Genomic DNA, 7,209 nt, shown 5'->3' with positions numbered 1-7,209 from the left:
CCGCCCCCGCCTTCCGCCCGCGCAGGCGCGGCGCCGCCGTCAGGTGACCGGTCCCCTTGGTAACGGGCCGACGGCCGGGCGATGCAGGGGCGGTGGGAGGCCGGGGGCCGGGCGTCGCGGGGGCGGGGCGATGCAGGGGCGGTGGGAGGCCGGGGGGGGCGATGCAGGGGCGGTGGGAGACCGGGGGCGGGGCGATGCAGGGGCGGTGGGAGGCCGGGGGCGGGGCCTCGCGGCGGCCTGCTGATCCCCACAAGGTCCGCCGGCCGCCGGCGGTTCTGCGCCCCTCCTCTTTCCCCCCGTTTGCTGTTGATGCCCAAGGCCCTTGCGTCAAGGGACAGATGCCGCCCCCTCGCTACTGCGCTTCTCTCCGCTCCCTTGGTTCCCGTCGCCTCCAATAGAAAGAGGCTTGGCGGCCCCACGCGTCCCCCATTTCCCGGCCAGCCCACGCCCTCCTCGCCGCCGCCCAGCCCTCTCTCCCCGCCGCGTCGCTCCGCCCGCAGGCTCGGAAGCGGTCCTCTCACTCCCGCGTCCCCACTGCTGCGCTGCTCGCTGTGGCATTTGTTACTCTTGGCTCACCTGAGCTAACGTCCGCTGGCTGATGCGGGCATGTGTGGTACCGCGCAAAAGTCATAACTGTATCCTAACACGAAAACAGAATGAAAACAATGCTTATTATACGCCAGGCACCGTTATAAGAACTTCATGTATATGGTCTTACTTGGTCCTTAACGTGGAGTCCCGGTTAAGACAAAACCCCAAACAGTTATGCATCAGGATAAGCTTTTTCTTTGCTTGGCTTCTTCCCCCAGTGTTGCATTAAAATCCTTGTTTCATTCGCTTGCCTTCCGCCCCCACGACTTTGCGTTAAAATCCTTCTTTGCTTAGAAGTTGTATGTAAACCCAATTGCGCCTGCGTAGTGTGATTAAGAATGTTGCCGACTTAATTTGTATGAACTCCCTACTTTTAAACCCCTTAAAAGTAACTTCTCCCCTCGGCTTCAGAGAAGAGTCTTAGTGGCAGCAGCTCCGACTGACTCCTTTTCCTGGCGCAAGGAAATAAAGTTTGCCTTCTTGCTCTCCCACCTCGATCTCTCATTTATCGGCAAATTCAACTCATGCCAAACAGAGCCTGGGGTTTCCACGTGGTAACATTTCAGCGCAGGGTTAAAGCAGTCCACTGCTAACAGAAAGATCAGCGGTTTGAAAGCACCAAAGATACGGCAGTCTGCTTCCCTAGAGATTTATAACCTTGGAAACCGTATAGCATTAACTTTGAGTTAGAACCGGCTCTCAGCAATGGGTTTGTTGTTTCCCCCTCCCCTAGGGTCCTTAACATCAATCTATGAGGTAGACAGGAACATACCTCTTTTAAGGAGGAGACAACTGAGGCACAGGTTATCTGCGAGCATCTAATCATAGTTACCGTAGATGTACTCTACTCCAATATGAATTCTTGACAAGCAGTTCTTCTAGTTAAATTATTTCATGCCACTGTATTAAAACTGATAAAAATCAGGATAATAATAAATGACAAGGTGGAAAATTTAGTCCTCAGGGAGCTATGGTATAGCTGATAAAATAAACCCCAAACCCATTGCCATCAAGTCGATTCCAACTCATATCAACCCTATAGGACAGAGTAGAACTGCCCCATAGAGATTCCAAGGAGCGCCTGGGGGATGAGAACTGCCGACCTTCTGGCTAGCAGCCATCATACTTAACCACTATGCCATCAGGGTTTCCAGCTGATAAAACAGACATTAAAAAATAATTACAAAATAGAGTCGTGGTGGGTGTTTGAAGAAGTTCAGGGGACTATGAAAGATATTGCAAGGAAACCAACATTAGTCTAGGAGTTCAAGGAAAGCTCCCTTGAAGATGTGGCTTTTAAGCTGACGAATAAAAATTAGCCAAGTGACAAATGGAGGAAAGTGTTCGAGGTAAAGGGAATAGCACTTGCAAAGGGAAGTTGAAATGAAACTTGATTCCTTCCGGGAGCTGAAAGGCCCTTGTGGCAACACAGGGTAAGAGAAGGAATGGCATCAGATGAAGCTGGACAAGTAGGCAGGACCTTACAGGAGCTAATGAAAAAGATCACTCTGGGCTGCTTAGAGGATGGACCGGATGTGAGGACAAGCCCTGGACGTGGGAAGGTCCTGTAGGAGACTACTGCAGTGATGTAGATACAACCATTACGGTGCAAATGGAGAAAAGCAGAAAACCTCAAGAAATACTAGGACAAAGACACAGTAAGACTTGGTGGTTGATGGAATGTGGATTAAATGTGCTGGCACGTTTGCTGAGGTGAGGCACACTGAAATGAGCAGATATAGGAGCTAAGAAGAGTAGAAACTTAAAGGAAGCTTCTAGCATGAAATATAGAAATCAAAACAAATAGAAAAAAAAAGGAAATGGGATGAAACAGATAAAAAAAACAATATAAAAAAATCTATCAGTATTTTCAGAGATAAACAAAATAGTACATGCATGAAAGAGGAACACGATGATATTTTCAAGGAACATTCAAAACCTTATGTTTAAATGTCTATATTTTACAGGAAAGTATAAAAAATTCATAGAAAGTTTGGAAGATAAAGTCAGTGAAATCTTTTATAAACCAAAATCAAGGAGACGGGAAATAGAAGAGAAATATCAAGATCAAGGATCAGTCCAGGAGGTGCAACATCCAAAATGCAGAAGAGAAACTAAAGAAAAAATAAACAAGTAATGCAAGACTGTCACCAGGACTGGAGGACAGGTGCCTCCTGACTGACAGCATGCACTGAGTTCCTAAAACAATTAATTTTTAAAAAGACTCACACAAAAGTACATCACTGTGAAATTTTAGAACATTAGAGATAAAGAATAGGTCCTTATAGTTAATAAGGTTCAAAAAAAAAAAAAGTCATATACTCAGGACCGGAGTTCCGAATGGCATGCAATTTCTCAACAGAAATACCTGAAGCTAGAAGACAATGAGCAATGCCTTCAAAAGTAAAGGGAAAAATGATTTCTAACCTAAAAGTCTATACTGATCCAAAGTATATCATCAAAGTGTAAGGATAGAATGAAGGCATTTTCATATATATGAAGGATTAAAAATTTACCTCTATTTCGGATTAAATTGTGTCCCCCTAAATGTGTTATGGATTAAATTGTATCCCCTCTAAAATATGTGCTGGAATCCTAACCCATGTACCTGTGGGTATAATCCTGTTTGGAAATATGGTTTTCTTTTTTATGTTAATTAGGTCATACCCAAACTGGATGGGTCCTGAATCTTATCACTTATGACTTATAAAAAGAGCAAAGAGATATGCACGTGCGGGAGGGTGTCTTGGTGGAGACAGAAACCATATGAGAATTGTCTACAAGTCAAGGGACCAAGGATTGCCTGGTCCCCCCTACAAGGAAGGCATCCACACAGCCAAGACTTCTAGCCCCCAGAACTGTAAGAAAATTAATTTCTGTTCTTTAAAGCCACCTACTTGTGGTATTTCTGTTGCAGCACTAGGAAACAAAAACAACCTCTCATGAGCTATTGCTCAGGAACTTAATGGAGCATTTGCTCCACCAAAATAAGAATACAAGAAAAAGGAAAATGGGGAGGAGGGCAGGTTCTCACAACACAGGGACTTCAGTGCAAGAGGAGGCAAAAGGAGAGAGAGGATGATGTTAAAAGGCGATCCCACGATGACCACCACACAAGAAGCTTAACAAGCAACCATACTGACTGGAACTGGAACTGGATGACGGATGTTCTAGGAGGAGCCGCTCCAAGAAGAGCAAAGTGAGGAATTCACGCACTGGTAGAGTGGGGGATGAATTAATGATAAGAACTTAGAGTACACAGCACTGGGGAAAAAACAAGGGAGATTGTAATCATAGAACTCTATGGTTCACCTTTGAATAATATTTGCATAGATGTAATAAGATAAACATAATACCAGTTTAAGCCCTATGATCATAGGTTAGCTACTAACACTAATGTAGTTATTTCTCAGAACATGTTACTTTCCTCAGGACTTTCAGTGGTCTGGTACAAAACTATATCCACAAATAAGAATATAACCTATCTAACAATTCCCATGGATCCCCTGGGTGGTGCAAATGGGTAGCACACTCAGCTGCTAACTGAAAGGTTGAAGGTTTGAATCTACCCAGAGGCACCTTGGAAGACAGGCCTGGCGATCTACTGCTGAAAAATCAGCCATTGAAAAATCTGTGGAGCACAGTTCTACTCTGACATACATGGGGTTGCCATGAGTTGGAATTAACTGGATGGCAACTGGTTTACTGGTTAACAATTACCACAGCAGGATACAACTAACCAAAGAACTTACTGCACGTAAAAGTCTAATGTTCCACGTTACCCTCGAAGTACAAAGGAAAACAACAAAACAAAAACAAAATCAAAACAGTTGCCCTCCAGTGGTGGAGTTGACTCCAGTGCATGACGACCCATGTGTGTCACAGTAGAACTGTGCTCCCTCCACAGGGTTTTCAATGGCCGATTTTTTGAAGTAGATCGCCAAGCCTTTCTTCTGAGGTGCATCTCCGTGGATTCAAATTTCAGGTCTTTTGGTTAGTAGCCAGTGCTTCACCATTTCTGCCACCTTCACAAGAAACCCTCTTAGATCCTTCCAGGTTTAAAATATGACTTATGGGTACGAGTAAAGATGAGAGTAATTACTGTAAATTTTTATTCAATTTTCAGAGTTGAGAATGTCATCTTTTTAAGGTACCCAAAATATTAACATTATAATACTATCACAGTCAGCATTGTTGTTTCTAAAGACTTTATTTCATCATAACGCACCAAGAGGAGTTGGTTATTTGCAAATCATTTGCTGTATTGAATTTTGTAACTTTTTCTTTCTTTTGTAACCTCAGCCACGTGACAATCCAGCCTACCCTACAATCCTTGTGATGTCTGTATTTCAGAACACATTTCCCCCTCAGGGTTTTATGTTATATCAGCAAGATTACGAACAATGTTTTGTTTAGCAGTAAAACCACAATTCAAAACACTCCTCAGCTGACTTTCATGGAACAAATTTGTTTATGCACATTTTGGTGAATTTCACTTAACAGAAAGTAAGTTCCTGAAAAGAAAGTCGTATTTTTGTCAGTCACCTTCTAAATGCACAAGGGTTGCTCCTTAGTTATGAAGAACACAGAAATAAGTCACTAGTGAGCCCTGGTGGCACAGTGGTTAAGAGCTATGGCTACTAACCCAAAGGTCGGCAGTTCAAATCCACCGGCTGCTCCTTGGAAATTATGGTGGCAGTTCTACTCTATCCTATAGGGTCACTATGAGTTGGCATTGACTTGACAGCAGCTGGTTTTTTTGTTTGTTTGTTTGTTCTGGGGCGGGGGACACTAGTGAAAGGTGAATAAGCATTTCTTAATACCCTCTTCTAAGGTTTAGTATAAAAAACTAAACCAAATCTGTTGCCATCAAGTCGATTTCAACCGATAATGACCCTAAGGGAACAAGTAGAACTACCCCATAGGATTTCCAAGGCTGTAATCCTTATGGAAGCAGACTGCCACATCCTTCTCCTGAAGAATAGCTAGTGAATTCAAACCACCGACTTTTCAGTTAGCAGCCAAGCGCTTTAACCACGCTGTCATCAGGGTTCCTTAGGTTTAGTATAGTTGCTTATTTTATAACAGAACATTCTCGTGCAAATAATATTGGTCTTTTTTTCTGGCACTAAATTATGGAGCCCTGGTGGTGCAGTGGTTAAGAGCTTGGCTGCTAACCAAAAGGTCAGCAGTTCAAATCTACCAGCTGCTCTTTGGAAGCCCTATGGGGCAGTTCTACTCATTTTCCCAGGTACTTACTATTTTACAAAGCTATTTTTTTTTCTTTTTTAAAATTTTTGTTGTCATAAAAATATAGGTAACAATTTAACTTTCATGGGCATAATTCAATAAAACCAATTACATCAATCATGTGCAACCAGCACCAATATCCATCGCCAAATTAACCATCCCGGTAAACAAAATCTCTATGTTACCTAAACAGTGATTCATTCCCTTCTCTCCACCCTTCATTACTATGGAATATCTAGGATAGGCAAAAATAGTAGTTACTATTAAACTCTAATCTCTGTATTTTTGCCTATTCTAGATACTTCATATTAATGAAATCATACAATATCTGTCCTTTTGTGATTGACTAATTTCATTCAGCGTAATGTTTTCAAGGTTCTTCCACGTTGCTGCATGGATCATGACTTCGTTTCTCTTTATGGTAGAATAATATTCCATTTGTATGTAGGTTACCGCATTTTATTCATCCATTCATCTGTTGATAGATGTTTCAGTTGTTTCCACCTTACAAAGATATTTTTGAAGTTCTTCCATCATAGATTATTTTACCATAGTGAAGTGATCATCTGTACTAAAGATTCAATCACTGTTATGAGCCCTAACCCAAACCGAACCCATTGCTGTTTGTGTTGATTCCGACTCATGGCGACTCCATAGAACAGAGCAGAACTGCCCCATAGGGTTCCAAGAAGGGGCTGATGGATTTGAACTGCCAACCTTTTGGTAGCAGCTGAGCACATAACCACTGCTGTACCAGGGCTCCGTTATGAGCCCTAGGTAATACAAATTATCGTTGGTTGACATATCAAGTTAAATATAACTTAAAAATATAAGTTAAATTCAGTTATGGAACACTTGGTTTCCTTTTCAAAGGTATGTGTTGATTTTCCTTTTCCAAAAATTAAAGCAAATTTTAGCATATTTAAAAATTCTTCCCTGAATAAGAAAAATCACATATTCTGGAGCAACCAAAAATTTTGAAGGTAAAAGGACTTGACTAAAAAAAAAAAAGTATATATATATATATATATTTTCATTTATCAATTGGGTCATTTGCTTTGTCTCAAGGTTCTACTTTCTACCTTCTTAGACTGGCCATCATGACTAATACTTAGGTGGGAAGAAATTTAAAGATATATTAGCCCACTTGATTCAGGATTTTTTTTATATAACAGAAAATACAAAAAGTAGTTGATAACACCAAGGAATCCACTGCGGATTACCGTATTGGTAAAACATCAATGTCCAAAACAATGTTTATAGGAACATTAACTTCAACGTTTTGTGGCCACTTATACTCAGTTTGATTTTTAATAATGTCTGGACTATTAAGAGTATCTGTGCTGTTAAGGCAGTAAAATTATTCAA

General features: G+C 41.8%; 1 long non-coding RNA gene across 1 annotated transcript; it reads right to left on the bottom strand.

Moving 5' to 3' along the window:
• Window positions 1–576: 576 nt before the first annotated feature.
• LOC135227608 (uncharacterized) lies at window positions 577–6,764 on the bottom strand. The gene is made up of 2 exons (XR_010317761.1): window positions 719–6,764; window positions 577–640 (listed from the first exon to the last, which is right to left on the bottom strand). It is a non-coding gene; the product is annotated as an uncharacterized LOC135227608 (long non-coding RNA).
• Between the last annotated feature and the right edge of the window lie 445 nt (window positions 6,765–7,209).

This window comes from Loxodonta africana, chromosome 14, assembly GCF_030014295.1.
Source record: "Loxodonta africana isolate mLoxAfr1 chromosome 14, mLoxAfr1.hap2, whole genome shotgun sequence".
Lineage (NCBI taxonomy): Eukaryota > Metazoa > Chordata > Mammalia > Proboscidea > Elephantidae > Loxodonta > Loxodonta africana.
The sequence above is the reverse complement of the archived record's forward strand: the minus strand, read 5'-3'. Positions and strand labels throughout refer to the sequence as shown.